Genomic DNA, 21942 nt, shown 5'->3' on the forward strand with positions numbered 1-21942 from the left:
TCCCATTTTTCTTTCTGTAGTTGATTTCTAGTTTCATACCATTGTGGTCAAAAAATGTGTGATATAATTTCTATTCTCTTAAATTTGTTGAGACTTCTTTTGTGACCTAGTATGTAATGTATCATGAAGAACATTCCCTATGCACTTGAAAAGAATGTGTTCTGCTGTTTTTGAAAGGAATGCCCTGTAGATATCTCTTGGTCTAAGTGGTCTGTTGTGTCATTTAAGACCATTGTTGCCTTATTCTTTCTGAGTGATCTGTCCATTGATGGAAGTAGGATGTTAAGTTCCCCTACTATTATTGTATTCTTGTCAATATCTCCTTTATGCCTGTTAGTATTTGCTTTATATATTTACATGTTCTTGTATTGGGCACATATATATTAATGTGTATAATATCTTTTTCTTGTATTGATCCCTTTATCATTCTATAATGCCCTTCTTTGTCTTTTGGTATAGCCTTTGTTTGGCAGTCTGTTTTGTTTGATATGAGTATTGCCACTCCTGCTTTCCTGTTGTTTCCATGTGCATAAAATATCTTTTTCCATCCCCTCACATTCACTCTGTGTATGTTTTTAGCTGTGAAGTGAGACTCTTGTAGAAAGTGTATTGAAGGGTCTCGTTTTCTTTTTTATTTTTTTAATCCATTCAGCCACACTATATATTTTAATTGGAGCATTTAGTCCATTGACATTTAAAGTAATTTTTAATAGGTATGTACTTATTGCCATTTTATTACTTGTTTTCCAGTTGTTTTTGTAATTCTCTGTTCATTTTTCCTTTTTCTTTTTTTCCCTTGTGGTTTGATATTTTTCTTTAGTAATATGCTTGTGTTCCTTTCCTTTTGGTTTCTGTGTGTCTGTTGTAGGTTTTTGGTAACATGGGGTTCATATATGTTGGCCTATAATTATCTCTACTTGTTTTAAACTAGTAGTCATTTAAGTTCAAACACATTCTAAGAGATCTACATTTTTTACTCCCCTCTCCTACATTTTGAGTTTTTGATGTCATGTTTGCATCTTCATGTTTATCCCTTAACTGTTTATTGTATTTATAGTTGCTTTTACAGTTTTTTTTTCTTTTAATCTATGTACTAGCTCATTTAAGCAGTTGATCCTCTATCCTTACTATATATTTGCTTTTCATAGTGGTACTTTCCCTTTCCTATAGATTCTTATTTTTTTTTCCATTTAGAAAAGACCCTTCAACATTTCTTTTAGGGTCAGTTTAGTATTGCTGAATTCTTTTAGTTTTGCTTGTCTGAGAAATTCTTCATCTCTCCTCCAATCTTGAATGATAATCTTGCTGGGTAGAGTATCCTAGGTTGTAAGGTTTTCCCTTTCAGCACTCTCTATATATCATGACACTCTCTTCTGACCTGCACGGTTTCTGCAGAGAATTCAGTTTATAGCCCCATAAGCCTATAAGTTTATAGCCTTAAGGGGATTATCTTGTATGTTACTCTTTTTCTCTTTCTGCCTTTAGAATTCTCTCTTTACATTTAACTTTTGCCATTTTGGTTATAAGTCTTGGTGTGTGTCTGTTTGGGTGCATCTTGTTTGGGACCCTCTGTGCTTCCTATACCTGGATATCTGTTTCCTTCTTCATGTTTAGGAATTCTTCAACCATAATTTCCTCAAATACATTTTCCATCCCCATGTCTCTCTCTTGTTCTTCTAGGATCCCTATAATGCAAATGTTGGTACACATAATGTTATCCCAGAGATCTCTTAAAATGTTTTTATTTTTTAAAAATTTGCTTTCCTTTTTGCTGTTCCATTATTCTATCCTTCAGATTACTTGTGTGTTCCTTTGTATCACTTCATTCCTTCTAGTGTGTTTTTTTATTTTAGTTGTTGAGCTGTTTATTTCTGGTTGGGTCTTTTTATGGTTTCTAGCTCTTTTTTAAAATTATCATTGTGTCAATCTATTCTTTTCCCTAATTCTATTAATATTTTTATAACCAATGCTTTGAAATCTTTATATGATAAATTGTTTATTTCTGTTTCATTATTTTTTCAGGGATTTTCTCTTGCTCTTTCAATTGAGAGCAGTTTCTCTGCCTTTTCATTTTGCTTTTGTCTGCCTCTATGAATTTAGGTGAAACAGTTACCTATTGCATTCTTGAAGGGGTGCTCTTCTGTGGGAGCATCCCTATAAAGCTTGCATGTGCCCAATGCCTTTGGTAGGAGAGCTGGATTTGACATGTACACAAGTCATGTCTTTCCTCATGGTATGCTGGAAGCTATCTCCTTGATAGGTGGTGGGGCTGTAAATGGAGGGGCTACAGCTGGAGCTACTTATGAGGTGGGATTTTTCCCTCTGCTCAGTGGCCATCACCACTCTATTGGGGGTGGGTCTAATCCCAAGTTGCTGGAGCAAAAGCCCTGAGGGTTGGCCCAATCTGTCTCTGTTCCCTTTAAGTGTGTGTTTTCCCTTCTCCCTGCACCAGGACCCTTGCCCCAGAGGGGGGAATACCGAAGAAAGTGGAGTCCTTGCTGGCTCTTGGCCCCTATCGGCCACAGACAGGTCTGACCTATCTCCAGTACCCTGCCTGTGCAGGTGCACATACTTGTTTCCCTCCCTCCACTCAGATGCAGCATTGGGTGCATGTCCCATTTGTCCCCCACAGCAGATAACTGCCCCCAGCTTCAGTTGCCTGCACCCTGTCGTGGAGTCACAGTTAACTGCTGGCATAACCCATGTCAACTCTTGGGATGTATAGGGTGGTGATCTGTGGTGGAGCTCCTTTAGTAAGCGCCAACAGTGGCTACCTCCAGCTCTACCCAAGTTACACCGAAGGACCTCATGTCCTCTGCATCTCAGGGTTGAGTCTTCTCTGTAGTAATGGCTGCCTCAGATCCAGTGCAGCACTGTGACATAGAGTGAGTGGGGCTGGAGCATTTGCTTGGCCTGAGCTGGGGTGCTCACTGAGGTGGTCATGGGAAACCCTGCAGCTTCTAGATCAGATCTTTCTTCCCCCTGCCTTGGGGGCAAGTCAGCAACCATGCGTGGAGTCCAGGCTTCCCACTACTCTTGTGTTAGTTCCAGTGGTCCTCCAGCTAGCTAAGGGGACTCGTCTCCCCCGTGTAAGACAAGGGCTGGGACATCTAATCTTTGACTCTCACTGCTCGCTCCTCAGGGCAGGAGTCTGTGTAATCTCCCTTTTCCTCCAAGTATCCTCCCAGGGGCACAGGTCCCAACCTGATCACTTTTCTTCCCTTCCTACCTGATTACATGTCTATCTTTCTTACAGCCTTAGTTGTCTTTCTACCAGTTTCCAGCTGGTTTTCAGTGAGAATTGTTCTGTGTTTAGATGAATTTTTGATGTGTTTGCTGGGGAAGGTAATCTCCACCTCCCCTTACTTCACCATCTTGATCTATCTCTATTGTAGGTTACTCTTGCTTCACAAAGCAGAAGCATTGTTTTCTCCAAATCTTGAGGAACTGGCAATAAAGTAAGTAATAGCAAGTATAACTGCTCTTTTGATTTGGGGTTTTCTTTCAATACTGAACTGTAGTGAAGTCTTTGGTTGGACTTTTCTCAAATCAGTCATTATTTGCCACAACTCATGGTTCATATTCAAAGTAATTGACTATCAGTGCAATCTGAGTACAGACTACTTGGAACAGATGATATAAACAAGCGGTCCCCAAACTTTTTGGCACCAGGGACCGGTTTCATAGAAAACAGTTTTTACACGCACCAGGGAAAGGATGGTTCAGGTGGTAATACGAGTGATGGGGAACAATGGAGAGTGGCAGATGAAGCTTTGCTTGCTCACCCACCACTCACATCCTGCTGTGCAGCCCAGTTCCTAACAGGCTGCAGATCGGTACCAGTCCGTGGCCCGAAGGCTGGAGACCCCTGCTATAAAAAACATATACTAGTACCAAGGTATTATAAAAGAATATTATCCCTGCCACACTCTGTTAAGTAGCATTGTAGAGACAGCCCAGTGGCAACACATTGAACCGTAGGCATCCTAGTCTCTATCTACCCTTGGCACACTGTCTGTCCACTCACACTCTTAATTGCTTATTTTCCTTCAACATCATCGTCCTCTTCTTAATCCTGGCACAAGTATTGTGCCTCAGTCCAACTGGAGCGGAGCCACGTTTAGATATGGAACCGAACAGGACACCATGAAGCCTTCCCTATATCCTCTGCTTTAGCTCCTCTCTGAAGTACCTAGATAATAGCATTTGATGCAAATTTCCTGAGTTGTTTTGCAGATGTGAACCCCTCCTAACCAAATGGAAGAACTACTTGATGACCATGAACACATAGCCCCAGGACTCCTGGAGACTAAGGACTGACAAGGTTAATCCCTGTGACACCACCCTGCTACCTCACCATCAGCCAATCAGAGAACTGTGCACAAGCTGATCACATACCCTGTGACCCATCTCCCTCCTGGCCTTTAAAATGCTTTGCCAAAACCCTTAGGGGAGCTCAAGGTTTTTCAGGGCATGAGTCACCTCCTCTCCTTGTATGGCCTTGCAATAAACCTTTCTCTGCTCCAAACTCCAACATTTCAGTTTGTTTGGCCTCACCATGTGTTGGGCACATGAACACAATTGTTAGTTGCGTTAACAATTTTGGTGAAGCCAGCCTAGGAGTCCATGCCCATGACAGGTCGACCCTGGCCTGGCCCTTCCCTGAGCCCCCAGCAGCTGCTGGAGCCCATTTTGCTCCAGGGATCAGGAAGGGCTGTCCCTGACAGGCACTGGCCACCCATGGCATGAAGCTGTTGAGCTGAGAAATGTATGGAGCTGCGGTCCACATTTGGTGTCATTGGGTGAGTCACTTCAACTTGCGCAGGTTGGGAATTCTCTCCACTCCATTTGGGGTGCTTCCCTTGTGGGAAGTGAGCCATTTGAGGATAAGTTGCTCCAGTGTGCACACCAGGAACATATTCCCCCCTCAGATTGGCTTTTCCTTTATGGGACAAGCCAATTTGTTTTGTTGGGGTACCCTGTTGGATATGGGAATTGTTGTTGGACTCTACCTGATTTGGGAACCTGTTCATTTGCGAGAACTGGGCATGGTGGAGACCTTCGTTGGGGAGTGAAAGGGGAATTCTAGGCTACACCTCTTCTGATTTTCTGTCTGAGTGACCATAGCTTAGTTGTTGTTTGTGTTTTTATGTGTATTATTTTGGGGTGAGCCACTCGTGGTCTATTCTTTCTCGTGAGCCAGGCCACTCTGGAGCCTCTGTCTGGGAATGGAGGTGGAATTTCTGGGCTATGCCTCGTCTGATTCTTTGTCTGTGGGACCATGTGTTTGTTGTTTGTATGTGTGTTAGTACTTGCATTGGCTAGTTGTCTTTGGTGAATAACGGGCTTGTGTGTGATGACACCAGGATATTCTTCCCTATTTCGTTGGTTTCCCCTGCGGCAGAGCGTTGGTTAGAATTTTCTTCCTTTTAGGGGCTAGGGAACTGTGACACTGAGAGACCGATTTGAACTGCTGTTTGCTTGATATTTGATAACACCGGCCATGAATAATTAAGTATGGATGATCAGAGCTCTGTTCCATCTTATAGTCCCCTGGGGTGCTTTTGCAAAACTAAGACATCTTTAGCTATGTTCCCTAAATGAAAGAAAATGCTTCAATACACCCTGAGATCTGGACGGCAAAGGCCCCTAATGGCTTGGCTACTATGTCAAAGTGGGTCTTTTGCAATTGCTTTTATCTTGGGGGTATGTGTGTGTATGTGAATGGGTGTCTCCGTACCTGAGTCCAAATCCCTTTTTCTCTTCCTGGTTTTGCTGGAAAAGGGGCATGTGGATGTGAGTGGATGATATGTATGTATTTGTTTGTTTAAACTGAGGTGGATATTTGGGAACTGAGAAAAAGTAAAGTTCCCTGAAAATAGCCTGAGATGGCTGGGTTTTGTATAAGTAGTTAGAAGAGGAATTTGCATTTCTCTTCCTGTGCCAGATCTACCTGGGCTCTCTGGAGCTGATCTAATCAATCTGTGTTGCTTGGAACTGAAGAAAAAAGGGGGTGCAAGAATAGCATTTGAAACCGCTGGGAATGCTCCCTCAGCCAAACTTTAATTCATAAGCTTCATTAGGGTCTGCAGAAACTTACAGTAAAACCCATTAATTATAAAAAGATGAAAGAGGTCCAACAGGGACGGGACAAAATATCTTTCAGTCTTCCAAGGTAGACTAGTGGAGGCTTTTAGGAAGTATGCGAACGTGGATCCCTCCTCCCCCAAGGGACAGGCCCTTTTGGCTATGCATTGCATAGCCCAGTCTGCTCCAGACATCAGGCGCACAATTCAGAAAGCAACTGCTGGTCCTCAGGCTCCAATGAACGATTTGTTCCAATTGGCTTATTTGGTTTTTAATAGTAGAGATATGGTTGAAAAGGCTGAACGCACCCAGAGAGGTATGCAAAATACCCAGACGATGGCAATGGCTTTGACCCCTCAGAGACCACCAAAGGGGAAAAAAGTCATCCAAGGAGAAGCTTGCCTGTATCTTTGAGATGCAAATGTCCTATCTGGTCTTCTCTGGAACCCTCAACTCTGCCATCCTTTTAAAATGCAAATTTTGAAAAGAGGGTAATTTAGAAATTGCCTTGTCAAGGGTAAATAGAAATCCTAAGTGTTTTTTTCTGCAAATATTTAACCATATAGACAAGTGAGCTTGATTTGTTCCATCCGCCAGAAACCTAATTTTAATCCAACCTTTTGTAAACTGATGGGTTTTACATTGCTGTACCTGACTCAGGGCTGAACTTTTGAAATGAGGACTATGAGGTCTCTCTGTTTGTTTATGTGTTTGTATGTGTCTGTCTTTGGATAACTTTGCTGAGGTTAATTTGTAAGTGAGCTCTATTTTTTTTTTTTTTTTTTTTTTGCAGTACGCGGGCCCCTCACTGCTGTGGCCTTTCCCGTTTCGGAGCACAGGCTCCGTACGTGCAGGCTCAGGGGCCGTTGCTCACGGGCTTAGCCACTCCGCGGCATGTGGGATCTTCCCGGACCAGGGCACGAACCCGTGTCCCGTGCATCGGCAGGCGGACTCTCAACCACTCCGCCACCAGGGAAGCCCTGTAAGTAAGCTCTATTTAATTGGCTTAAAGAAAAGTAAGCACTTACAAATCAAACAATTCTAAGTACAAGAGAAATTAAGCTAAATGAGTTTCAGGTTCTCCTGAACTGGGCCATATTTAGTGTTAAAATAATACCTGGTATTAATGTTTACGTTTGTGGATCTAATTAATATAGACATGCCTTTAGAGTCATCAACATTAAGTATAATACTTTCACTGCACCTAGGTTTAATAGAAGTTAAATGAAATCTTGTTATACCTGTCCCAAATTTGTCAGCAAGAAGAATAACTTGGTATGATGAAACTTTACAGTAAATGTAAATGAGATAAGAGCTTTTAAGTAAACTCTATAGGAATAAATATGTTTTGAAAATTATCTAAAATAGTCCCTCCAGATTTTGATAACTATTACTTGCCTCTTGGTTTTCACTGGAAATTAAGGGTTTTATGAGTTGGGGATTCTAATTTGGATATCTAATTAAAGCTACTAAAAATAATAAAACATTTTACTATATAGTAGGAAAGTGGGATATATATTTTGAGTAAAAAAGGACTTTTATGCATGGTCAGGCTTAGATTAGATTACACTTAATTGGGTAAATGGATTTTGTTATTAAAATAGATTGGTGTCAACAACAAATTGGCACTTGCCTTTGGTGCTTGCAAACTACTTCTACAAGGATTAAATCATGTGCTGCTGCAGCTGCTGATTTTCAACACCCCCTGAAAGGAGTTCAGCATGGAGAGCAGAAATGAGTCACTCTGTGCTCTGGGGAAACTGACAGAACAGGTCTTCAGATAGTTAAATATTTTCAGGAGACGACTTTATGAGCCCAGTTCTTGTATCTCCTCATATCTAGAAAAGCTCTAAATTCCTTCATGGTGACGACTGCTCCTCATGATTAGCAGAAACCTTCTGCAAAAAAAAAATATATATATATATATATATACATGTGTTAGATTGTATGTGCTCCCCCTTCACCAAAAGCACATATATACTGACCTTCCCCCCTACCCTTTGGAACAGTTTCTTAGAACTATCTGAAATGCTGTCTCCTGGGCTATAGTCCTCATTTTGCCCCAAATAAAACTTGACTCATAACTCTCATGTGCATTTTTTTAAGTCAAAAGTTTTATGGCAACCATGAAGAAGGGACTCAGGGTGGAGTTCTCTCCTTTGCCTGAACTGTATGAGAGACCAGAGCCTCGGTACCAGCAGAGACACCTTGCACCCATCCAGCTCCTTGGAGAGTCCAGACGAATTTGGGTAAGTCTCTCTTGGTTCTCGGATCTCCCGTATTGGTTGATGATCCTGAGTTTTATTTGGTGGTGTATAGCAGGTATCTGCACCCTCCCAGTTGAAAGATACCAGGGAAATACCCACCCAGTTGGAAGATACTGGGAGGGGCCTGGTTGAAAGATACTGGGGTTTGCTCAGTTGTAGGAGACTGAGTGATCTGTGCTGAGTGGTTAGATAAGAGGCTGATCTGAGGCTTTTCCTCAATTCGGCTGCCTTAATAGAATTTGTCGGGATAAAAGTGAAGATATTTCATGAGAGCTTTGCTCTGAAGAAAAGGGACAAGACTCCTCCCAGCCAGTTACGGCTTTCTCAGGTGACTGAGAACTTTACGGGAGTGGTGGAGGCAGAGTCCTCATACCTTGCAGTGGTCCCATAGGGAAACCTACTCATTAATTAAAACACTTGCTCCTCCAGGGGTCATGGATAAGAATTGGTCATTCAGTGATCCCAGCAACCGTGGTGGTCTTAGAACACCAAAGGGAGAAACTGAGACAAATAAGAGGGATGAAACGACTCTAGGGTGATGCCTAGAGGAGTTAAGCTCACAAACAGCACACTGGCCCACAGCACAATTTCACTAGTAAATTTTATCTCTGACAAATTCAACTTTAAAATGGGAAATAGAGCCTCTCAAACACAGAAACAAGGGGCATCAGAAAGCCAGCTTCTTACTAACACTCCAGCCAGCTTTATGTATGTACAAAACTCATACTTGCAAGTACCTACTTAATTGGGGAAATTATATTAAAGGTGATCTCAACCTAAAATGGCCAAATTGGGGTTCTTTTGACATTTCAAAATTGATATTTTTGCACGCAAAGTTAGAAAAAGCCAGCAGTAAGATCAAAGAGACTGAATTGAATGCTTACTTTGATTGATATCTGGAAGCTTCTAAAAGAGTAAATGATAGAGTAACTTCTTGAAACTATATCAGAACTACAAAAGGCTACTAGCACTGTCTCTGATTCTGTCTCTCCCTCTGCTTCTCCCATGTATCCTCTTCTATTTTAATTGCCTGGCGCAGATGCTCTTTTTCTCTTCCAACTCTGGGCTCCTGCTGCTCCCCTTTCTCCAGGAAAGGAGGATAAAAAGTCAGAAGTGATTATAGCTCCCTTTAAGGAGAAACCTATTACAGGGAGAGGTGAACCTTCTTCGGTGTTTACGTACACACCCTGGAGCCAAACAGAACTTAGAGCCTTAGGTATGGAATTTCATGATCCAAGTCAGGATCCGTTGGGATTTGCTCAGGAATTTGAATTAACCATCCAGACCTACAAGCCCAGGTTTTCAGCCCTGTATCAATTAATACAGCTATTAGTTTCTGAAAGCAAAGCAAGGGAATGGAAAGAGAAGACAGGATGGAAACGCCCCTTAATGGATTTTGAATCACATAGTCCAGAGTCTCACACTGAATGCAAGGAATTAGCTCAGAAATTACTCGAACTTATCCTAGAGCATTTTCCAAAAATATGTAGAGTGGACAGAGATTCAACAGTGTAAGTAAAGATCAGATGAATAAATTCTGGACTATTATGAAAGGTTTGAATGAATCATTCTCTAACCACCAAAATGATCCTTTGCTTAACTCCACTTTTTTAGAAGGCTTAGATGAAGATTTATGTACTCTAGTCAAAAGACACAATCTAGGGCTTCCCTGGTGGCGCAGTGGTTGAGAGTCTGCCTGCCGATGCAGAGGACGCAGGTTTGTGCCCTGGTCTGGGAAGATCCCACATGCCGCGGAGTGGCTAAGCCTGTGAGCCATGGCCGCTGAGCCTGCGTGTCCGGAACCTGTGCCCCGCAGCAGGAGAGGCCACAACAGTGAGAGGCCTGTTACCGCAAAAAAAAAAAAAAAAAAAAAAAAAAAAAGACACAATCTAGGTTGGTCTACGTTAAATACACACACCCTTGTTACACTGGTTCACCAAACTTTCAAGACCATTAAAAAAAAAAAAAGGAAAGAAGAAAGAAAAGGGGTTATCTACGAAAATTATGAACCTTCAATTGGGCCAATTAAGTATACAATGCCTGTCGGAGGTTAACTGACCACTGTTTAATTTCCAACAAGTAGAGAAAGCTAACTTGAAGGAAAAAAGAAAATCACTTCACTGTTCTGACCCTGAGGGAATAAGACCTACTACAGAGCCTGATTTTCTCTCCCTGTGACTTGAGACCAGAGCTCTCAGGATCACTTATCGTATTTGGATCATCTCTAAATTCCTGAGACTGACAAAAAAAAAAGGAGGGTGGGGAATTCTTTTTAAAATTTAACTTACTCCAACTGTTATTTACAACTAGTGAGTTTTATATTATGATATCTGATTCATGACTAAGTTTAGAAAATGAAGCTATGAGATCTCTCATGTCTGTCTGTATGTTTATGTGTGCATTGTCTTTGTTTTTACCTTTGGGTGGTATTATCAAAGATTAATTTGTAAGTGAGCTCTACTTAATTGGATTATAGGAAATTAATATTTGTTTCCTTTATTTCGCTTATATAAATTCTCAAAAAAAATACAGAAGGTAACTAGCCAGAATGAGTTACAGGTTCACGTGAACTGTGAAATAGTCAGTATTAAATTAATATCTGGTATTAATGTTTGTTTGTTGATCTAATTAATATAGACATGTCTTTAGAGTTATCAACATTAAGCATAAAACTTTTATTGTGCGTAGGTGTAATATAAGCTAAATAATATCTTGTTATATCTGTTAAAAATTTGTCAGCAAGGAAAGTAATTTGATGTGAAGAAACTTTTTTTTAATAAATTTATTTATTTTATTTATATTTATTTTTGGCTGTGTTGGGTCTTTGCTGCACGTGGGCTTTCTCTAGTTGCGATGAACAGGGGCTACTCTCCATTGTGGTGTGTGGGCTTCTCATTGTGGTAGCTTCTCTTGCTTCAGAGCACAGGCTCTAGCTGCACAGGCTTCAGTAGTTGTGGCATGCAGGCTCAGTAGTTGTGGCTTGCGGGCTCTAGAGCACAGGCTCAGTAGTTGTGGTGCATGGGCTTAGTTCCTCCGAAGCATGTGGGATCTTCCCAGACCAGGGCTTGAACATGTGTCCCCTGCATTGGCAGGCAGATTCTCAACCACTGCACCAACAGGGAAGCCCGCAAAGGAAATTTTAAGGAAAGAAATTGTAAATGAGATAAGAGCTTTTAGATAAACTCTATTGAGAATAATTATGCTTTAGGAATGTCTATCTAAAAAAGTCTGTCCAGATTCTGGTAACTTGAAATTCTAAAGTTGTGCTAAATTATGTGATGGAAGCTTATAGAATAGCTAGGTCATTCCTGAATAAAATAAGATACTGAACATTAATTCGTGAACATTGGCTTCCTTTTACAGAGAAACAAATGGTATTTAGGACTATTAATGAATATATTTGGTGCCACATTCTCTAAAGAAAGCAAATGTTTTAAGAAAATATCACTGGTGTTTATGATCACCAATCTACAAAATGCTAATGTAAAGACAGTTCATAATTGCTTACTTCTTAGTTTTCACAAGAAATTAAGGTTTTAAGATCTGAGGATTCTAATTTAAACATGTAATTAAAGCTAATAGAAATAATAAAGGAAACATTTCAGTATACAGTAGGAAACTAGGATGTGTGTTTTCAATAAAGAAGGTATGAGGGGGCTTCCCTGGTGGCGCAGTGGTTGAGAGTCCGCCTGCCGATGCAGGGGACATGGGTTCATGCCCCAGTCTGGGAAGATCCCACATGCCGCGGAGCGGCTGGGCCCGTGAGCCATGGCCGCTGAGCCTGCGTATCCGGAGCCTGTTCTCTGCAACGGGAGAGGCCGGAACAGTGAGAGGCCCGCGTACCGCAAAAAAAAAAAAAAAAAAAAAAAAAAAAAGAAGATATGAGGAAGGGAATTACATTTTATTAAGGGAAAAGGAAGTAGGCCTGACTTACAGGTGGCTGTTTCTGAATGGGAAGATAAAGTGATGTATACAGAAAGTGAGGAAAGGTTTGTGGAAAGTGGACCCTGAGAAAAGACTTTTGTGCATGGTCAGGATTGACTAAGGTTAAAATAAATTTACTTGAGTAAATGAATTTTAAAAGTAAGCAGGTACAAACTTGAATTTAGTTTTTCTCTCTCTTAAGAGGACAAGATTTCTTAAGATATTTAATCACCTTTGATAATACATTTCAAGTTTCTTTACCTTTTAAGTGATCTGTTCTGTATTTGCCTTTGAAATCTTTTATTACTTTGGCTAAGTGAATACCTATTTTTTCACAGTGACCTGTGATCCTATCTGACTGAGTGTTCTAAACCCTTTTGATATGTTTTTTGACAAGACTTCCTAAATCAAATTCTAATGAAGTCCTTTTGACCTCTAGCTAACTTTTGGATGCTTCAGAGGGCCTCGAAACATCCCAAAGAGAGATATTAAACTAATTAGGTTCATATGGTATGTTAAATTGAATGGAAAGTATTGTCAAATGAGTAATAAATCTTCTTAGGTTATATTGTATGGTAAATGTTACTAATATAGAGATCCTAGAAATTATATGGAATTTCTAAAATTCTGATATGTCCTGGTAAAATGTTATCAGTCATAATTCTAGTTGTTATCTTAAAGTGTTGTATGTCACAGCAGTAACCAAGTTTCTTTCTCAATTTCCCTGAAAGATAAGGATTGGTACAGAACAGACTAAGTCAGATGACCTGAGGATATACTGGGTTGCACCTAATGGAAGTTCTTGGCTTAATTCTTATTTATGACTTTAATAATACTGCTAGCTACTTTATTTGAATTTTGTCTGTTTTACAAGATTGTTATTTCTTGCATTACCAAATGTGTGACTGAGCCTCTGACAAAAATATATAGTTTTATATGAGACCAATGATTGTAAAATTGTAACTCTACACTTGGGAAAATACAACAAAGGGGAATTTTCCTGGACCATAACAGATTGGTAAGACAGGTGGGCCAGAGTCTTTAGTTATTGTTAAAAGACCTAGTCCAGTAATAGCACATTAAGAAGCCTGACAGTGAAATCTTCAGCAGACCTAGGAATGAGTATTCCTAGCACCATTCATCCTTCCTTTCATCCCATTTCATGGGATGAAATGGTCATGAAATGCCTCCCAAAGCAAGGTCGAATTTATGACCATGAGGGGGCCTTGTCAACAACAAATTGGCACTGGCCAACTACCTCTACAAGGATTAAATCATGTGCTGCTGCAGCTGCTGATTTTCAACACTCCCTGAAAGCAGTTCAGGGTGGAGAGCAGAAATGAGGGCACTCTGTGCTCTGGGAAAAACTGGCAGAACATATCTTCAGATAGTTAGATATTTTCAGGAGCCGATTTTATGAGCCCAGTTCTTGTATCTCCTCATATCTAGCAAAGCACTAAAATCCTTCATGGTGACAACTGCTCCTCGTGATTAACAGAAAACTTCTGCAGAAAAATATGTGCTTGATTGTATGTGCTCCCCTTCACCAAAATCACATATATACCGACCTTCCCCCCTGCATCTTTGGAGCAGTTTCTTAGAACTATCTGAAATGCTGTCTCCTGGGCTATAGTCTTCATTTTGCCCCAAATAAAACTTGACTCACAACTTTGATGTTGTGCATTTTTTTTAAGTTCACACTGGCACAGGACCTGACTTGGTTCCTCTTTGCTAAGAGAACAAGTTTACTTAGAATGCTGCTTTTGATAACAAATTGAGTGAACATTCTTGGCTTTAACTGATATGTATTTATTCTTAAATATTCTGTCTGACCAAATGTTTTATATAAAAAAGAACTTTTTGATATTTTTGATGAACTTCCTATCAGATTCTAATTCAAGTTGCATTGACTTCAGTTAGCTTTGGGATACTTCAGAGGGCCCCTGAGGTACCTCAGAAAAAAATCTTTATATATATATTAAACTGACTAGAATTGATTGGCATGCTAAATCACATGGAAAACATTGTCAAATGAGTGATAAGCATCCTCAGATTATACAGTATGAATAAATGTTACTTTTATCATTCATAGGCAGCTAAGCTGATGCTTTGCACAACTGCCAAATCTACAAGAAGAGTCAGAGAAAGGATGCTTTGACAAAAACAGGTTTCTGATAACTTTTAAATCATAATGCTGAATTTGGTAAGATATTTTAAAGTTTAACAGAAACTTTGATTTCATAAAACTGTTAGTAAAAAAGATTAATTATATAGGACTGAGTAAACTGATGAATATGATTTCAATTTTTTGGTTTTGCCTGAATTACTGGCTTTTAATCTGTGTTTTCACTAAGGGGTTTAATATTACCTGCCCAAAGCTGATCAGTTCCAGTTCACAATCACCCTTCATCACCCCCGTACAGCAGGAAGTACCAAAGAGCTGTTGTCAGCCCTTTCCCCACAAGACTGTGAAATGGATATTGACAGTTGGTAATTGTAATAGGGAAGAACAAATCTGATGCCGTATTAGACCTGTTTTTTTTTGTAACATATTTATTGGAGTATAATTGCTTGAAAATGTTGTGTTAGTTTCTGCTGTATAACAGAGTGAATCAGCTATATGTATACATGTATCACCATATCCCCTCCCTCTTGCGTCTCTCTCCCACCCTCCCTATCCCACCATTCTAGGTGGTCACAAAGCACCAAGCTGATCTCACTGTGCTATGAAGCTGCTTCCCACTAGCTATTTTATATGTGGTAGTGTATATATGTCAATGCTATTCTCTCAATTTTCCCCAGCTTACACATCCCCCTCCCTGTGTCCTCAAGTTCATTCTCTATGTCTGCAACTTTATTCCTGTCCTGCCCCTAGGTTCATGATAACCTTTTCTTGTTTGTTTCTTTTAGATTTCATATATATGTGTTACTATATGGTATTTGTTTTTCTCTTTCTGACTTATTTCACTCTGTATGACAGATTCTAGGTCCATTCACCTCACTACAAATAACTCAGTATCATTTCTTTTTATGGCTGAGTAATATTCCATTGTATATATGTGTGACATCTTCTTTATCCATTCATCTGTCGATGGACACTTAGGTTGATTCCATGCCCTGGCTATTGTAAATAGAGCTGCGATGAACATTGTGGTACATGTGCCTTTTTGAATTATGGATTTCTCAGGGTATATGCCCAGTAGTGAGATTGCTGGATCATATGGTAGTTCTATTTTCAGTTATTTAAGGAACTTCCATACCGTTCTCCACAGTGACTGTATCAACTTGCATTCCCATCAACAGTGCAAGAGTGTTCCCTTTTCTCCACACCCTCTCCAGCATTTATTGTTTCTAAATTTCTTTATGGTGGCCATTCTGACCAGTGTGAGGTGATACCTCACCGTGTTTTATTTTGGTATTTTTTTTTTTGCGGTACGTGGGCCTCTCACTGTTGTGGCCTCTCCCATTGCGGAGCACAGGCTCCGGACACGCAGGCTCAGCAGCCATGGCTCACGGGCCCAGCCGCTCTGTGGCATGTGGGATCTTCCCGGACCGGGGCATGAACCCGTGTCCCCTGCATCGGCAGGCGGACTCTCAACCACTGTGCCACCAGGGAAGCCCCTCACTGTGGTTTTGACTTGCATTTCTCAATGATTAGTGAAGTTGAGCATTCTTTCATGTGTTTGCTGGCAATCTGTATGTCTTCCTTGGAGAAATGTCTATTTAGGTCTTCCACCCATTTTTAAATTGAGTTGTTTGTTTGTTTGTTTTTTTGATATTGAGCTGCATGAGCTGCTTTTATATTTTGGAGATTAATCCTTTGTCAGTTTCTTCATTTGCAAATATTTTCTCCCGTTCTGAGGGTTGTCTTTTCATCTTCTTATGGTTTCCTTTGCTGTGCAAAAGCTTTTAAGTTGCCTTAAGTCCCATTAGTTTATTTTTGTTTTTATTTTCATTACTCTAGGATGTGGGTCAAAAAGGATCTTGCTGTGATTTATGTCATAGAGTGTTCTGCCTATGTTTTCCTCTAAGAGCTTTATAGTTTCTGGCCTTACATTAAGGTCTTTAATCCACTTTGAGTTTATTTTTGTGTATGGTGTTAGGAAGTGTTCTAATTTTATTCTCTTACATGTAGCTGTCCAGTTTTCCCAGCACCGCTTATTGAAGAGGCTGTCTTCTCTCCATTGTCTATTCTTGCCTCCTTTATCAAAGATAAGGTGACCATATGTGCATGGGTTTATCTCTGGGGTTCCTATCCTGTTCCATTAATCTATGTATCTATTTTTGTGCCAGTACCATACTGTCTTGATCACTGTAGCTTTGCAGTATAGTCTGAAGTCCGGGTGCCTGATTCTTCCAGCTCTGGTTTTCTTTCTCAAGGTTGCTTTGGCTATTTGGGGTCGTTTTTGTATCTATACAAGTTGTAAAATTTTTTGTTCTACTTCTGTGAAAGATGCCAGTGGTAGTTTGATAGGGATTGCATCGAATCTGTAAATTGCCTTTGGTAGTAGAGTCATTTTCACAATGTTGATTCTTCCAATCCAAGAACATGGTATATCTCTCCATCTGTTTTTATCATCTTGAAGAAACCAATAGCAAAGATCAATAAAACTATAAGCTGGTTCTTTGAGAAGATAAACCAAATTGATAAACTATTAGGCAAACTCATCAAGAAAAAAAGGGAGAAGACTCAAATCAACAGAGTAAGAAATGAAAAAGGAGAAGTAACTACTGACACTGCAGACATACAAATGATCATGAGAGATTACTACAAGCAACTATATGCCAATAAAATGGACAACCTGGAGGAAGTGGACAAATTCTTAGAAAGGTACAACCTTCCAAGACTGAACCAAGAAGAAATAGAAAATATGAACAGACCAATCACAAGCACTGAAATTGAAACTGTGATTAAAAATCTTCCAACAAACAAAAGCCCAGGACCAGAGGGCTTCACAGGCAAATTCTGTCAAGCATTTAGAGAAGAGCTAACACCTATCCTTCTCAAACTCTTCCAAAATACAGCAGAGGTACGAACTCCCAAACTCATTCTATGAGACCGCCATCACCCTGATACCAAAACCAGACAGAGGTGTCACACAAAAAGAAAACTACACGCCAATATCCCTGATGAACATAGATGCAAAAATCCTGAAAAGAATACTAGCAAACAGAATCCAACAGCACATTAAAAGGATCATACACCATGATCAAGTGGGGTTTATCCCAGGAATGCAAGGATTCTTCAATATATGCAAATCAATCAATGTGATACACCATATTAATAAATTGAAGGATAAAAACCATATGATAATCTCAATAGATGCAGCAAAAGCTTTCAACAAATTCAACACTGATTTATGATAAAACTCTCCAGAAAGCAGGCAAAGAGGAAACCTCCCTCAACATTATAAAGACCATATATGACAAACCCACATCCAACATCGTTCTCAATGGTGAAAAACTCAAACCGTTTCCTCTAAGATCAGGAGCAAGACAAGGTTGCCCACTCTCACCACTGTTATTCAACATAGTTTTGGAAGTTTTAGGCACCGGCAATCAGGGAAGAATAAGAAATAAAAAGAGTCCCAATCGGAAAAGAAGAATTAAAACCATCACTGTTTGCAGATGGCATGCTACTATACATAGAGAATCCTAAAGATGCTACCAGAAAACTACTAGAGCTAATCAATGAGTTTGGTATAGTAGCAGGATACAAAATTAATGCACAGAAATCTCTTGCATTCCTATACACTAACAATGAAAAATCTGAAAGAGATAGTAAGGAAGCACTCCCATTTACCATTGCAACACAAATTCCCGTTTCTTTTACTTTAACCTTTGTATTCTATTGCTTTTGCTACAAGTTCATCACTAAAGTGATGCTGCCTATAGCTTAAAGTATACCTAATGGCCCATCTCAGGGAACCCTGCCCCCAGGCTTGAATGTTAAACTAGAATTCCTTTGTTCAGCTCACTGGGAACATATTGACCCAGCCCACCTGTGAATGGCTGCAGGAAAGAAGAAATTAACATATCCCCTCATGAGTCTGGTTGAAACCAGGAGATATATGCAACAATGTATTACCTATATTAGCTTTTTTTGTTTCTTTCATTATCCAGTATGTGTGAGCCTCTGATAATATATATTTCCATATGAGATCAATGATTGTAATAGTGAAACACTAGATATGAGAAGAAGCCACGAGAGGGAATATTTTCCTGGACCCTATGAAGCTAGTAAGACAGGAGGTCCAGAGACTTTGGGCTGTAAGGCCAAGTCCAGTGATAGCACATTGAGTGGCCTACCGATGAAGTCTTCGTCAGACCTGGGAATGAGCATTCATAGCACCATGGGATGAAATTGCCCCCAAAATCATGGACAAATTTATGACCTTGAAGGGGCCCTACCAGCTGAAAATTGACACTTGCCATCTACCTCTCCACTGCAGCTGCTGACCTTCAAAACCCCCTGAAGGGAGTTCAGGGTGGAGATCAAGTATGGGGCACTCTGTGCTCTGGGAATATGTGGCAGAACAGGCCTTCAGATAGTTAGATATTTTCAGTAGATTTTATCAGTCCAAATTCTTCAATCTTCTCATATCTAGAAAAGCATGAATATCACTAATGTGACATCTTCTTTGGCCATTGAGGAGAGAAATGCATCTGGAAGTAAAAATGGAGTAGCTGTGTCAGACTCAGAAGCCACCAGCCATTCTCAAAACAGTGTCTGCTGGAATAATTGTAACCAAGCAGGACCCTGTGGGTACCTCTGTCAAGTTTATGATTAACCTCTCTATCTGACATTTATTCCTTTTCTTGATCAAAACTTGTTCTCTTCAAGATTGAGGGTATCAAAGAAAAGGGGGTAATTGTAACTGAGCAGGACCCTATGGGACCTTCCCGGGACAGGCCTTTCCCCATATCCTCTGCTTTAGCTACTCTCTGAAGTACCTAGATAATAGCATTTGATGCAAATTTCCTGAGTTGTTTTGCAGATGTGAACCCCCTCACACACACACACCAAATGGAAGAACTACTTAAGGCCCATGAGCACATAACCCCAGGCCTCCTGGAGCCTAAGGACTGATAATGTTGACCCCTGTGACAGCACCCTGCTGCCTCACCATCAGCTGATCAGAGAATTTTGCACAAGCTGATCACATACCCTGTGACTACCCCCTCTCCTGGCCTTTAAAAATGCTTTGCCAAAACCCTTTTAGGAGCTCGAGGCTTTGCAGGGGATGAGCCACCTTGTCTCCTTGCACGGCCTTGCAATAAGCCTTTCTTTCCTCCAAATTCCAACGTTTCGGTTTGTCTGTGCGTCAGGCACACAAACTTGCATTAACAGATATATTAGCCTCCTTATCTTGGTTACCTAAAATACTCTCTATATGTAAAATTAGAGGAAAAATAAGATGAAAGAACAGAGCAGGATGTAATTTAGTAATATATTAGATATAGGAAAATGATTGCCCATTCATAGTGGCTTAAATAAGAGGATGTTTCCAATAAATAAGTCAGAGAGTAAGATTCTGGCACCAGTTTATTATGTTAATGAGATCAGTGCTTTGGATAGTTCTCTCTGTATTTCTCTTGGCTTTTCTCTCATGGCCTTAATATGGATACAATGGATGTATCTATTACATTCTCTAAACTGTGCTTAAAGGCAGGAAAGAGGGAGAGGCATGGAGCAAAATTTCTTCTTCCGTACCCAGGGAGGATATGATTGTCAAAAGTGCTCCTCCCCAAGCAAACATCTCTTTATATTTTTATTGGGCAGAACTGGATCATATACCCACCACTAATCTATGAATGGGACCACTTTCTCTGAGATCACGGGATTTCCAGCTAATACTTTTGAGGGAGGAAAATGGGTAAGTGGCTCTTGTGTAGATAGCCAACAGTGTCTGCCCCAGAAGATATAGGAGGATGTGGACACACACATGTACACACACACAGTTTTATCCATTTACTTTAATGTTTCCTTTCTAAGAAACTTTTCAAAGCCTCTGGGTCAATATGTATAGTAAAAAATAGGCGGTTAAGGAAAGTTTTATTAAATAAGTCTAAGGGAAGGCTGTGAATTTGTAAATTTACTTCCCATTTCTTTTCACAGCTTGTCTTCTGTGTTCTTAGCATTCTTTAACAACTTGATTTTTTTAAGCATCAATATTTAGATGTTGTTATGGTAGCAAGGAAAGTAACTACACATGTTTATGGTTTCTTTGTTAGTATCTGCACAAGTGCAATCTTTTTTTTTTTTCTTAAAGTTTAGATTCAAATGTAGGTGTAGACTTTCTTCCAAAGGAACATGTTTCACTTTGGCTAGAAGGTGATAGCTTTAAAAAGGGGTTGGAGATGAGACTACTGATTCAAGAATAATTATTATCTTGTGAATGAAAAATCCTAATGTTATACACAAAGTCCTTTGTATAGATGTTTTCATTTTGTTTTGATATACAGTTGACCTTTGAATAACAGGGCTTTGAACTGTGTGAGTCCACTTATACGCAGGTTTCTTTCATTAAATCCGTACTACAGTACTACACAATCTGCAACTGGTTGAATCCTGGATCCAGAATCTCAGATAAGAGGGCCGACTGTAAAGTTATATGTGTGTTTTCAACTGCACAGGGGGTGGGGAGGGAAGTTTGGTGCCCCTAATCCCTGAGTTGTTCAAGGGTCAACTGTAAACATACTTGTTGCTACACATCACATTTGTCCACAAATGGAAAAATTTCTGACACAGGGATTTAGAAGAACTGACAGATTTACATAACCTTTGCACCAGTACTATTTGTTTATTTAACAACAGTTCATTAGACATATAATAACATAAGGAGAATAAAATATTTGGTTATATATACAAAGATGATTTACATCATGGATGGACCTTCGCAGTTGAATTTTTCATACAGAGGAAAATGTATTAAAAATATTCTGCAGAAAGGCTGTTCAAAGTTTTGTGGGTTTTTTTGGTAGAGTGCTGAATTTCCTTATGATTATTATCTTCCTTTAGATGTATTTCACCAGTACATCACATTGTATTTCATCAATCATATTTGATTGCAATGCTTGATTCAAATAAAACTGTCACAAATTCTGCCTCTTGGGAAATTTACGAGTACTTTTTGTTATTGTTGATTTATTTTTATTTTTTGTTCATAGTTCATACTATTTTTCACTCTTTGTTTCCTGGAGGTTTTCCACAGCAGTGTTTTCCTAGGAAATCTGGAAGGACTGCCACTGACCTTAATCACAACCGATGTTCAGTGCTTAAATAACCACCATTAAATGATTCACTAAGTTGTGGTATAAACAGAGTAATAAATACTTTTAAAATGGTTTAATATTTGAGTATTTCATCACTTTCTATGATCCAGTTGTCCTACTTCATTAATATGAAGTCAAATGCACAAAATTTATGCTGAGAAATCATGGTTATTTTTCTTCTTCTTTCTTGTGTGAACAATACTTTATACTTCCAAGTAGAATGAAGTGTCAGAAAACATGGTCTTTGTGCTCAGATACTGACACAAGCTATGGAATTTGGGAAGAGTCCTTTGACCATTGTTTTCTTATCTATAAATAAAGACACTAGTGTTAACTTTTAGTTTGATTTTTTAGGGCTATATGAATCAAGTGAAACAATGTTTGTAAA

Source organism: Delphinapterus leucas, chromosome X (genome assembly GCF_059928025.1).
Source record: "Delphinapterus leucas isolate spDelLeu-1000000601 "Yukka" chromosome X, BTC_Dleu_Yukka2, whole genome shotgun sequence".
NCBI lineage: Eukaryota > Metazoa > Chordata > Mammalia > Artiodactyla > Monodontidae > Delphinapterus > Delphinapterus leucas.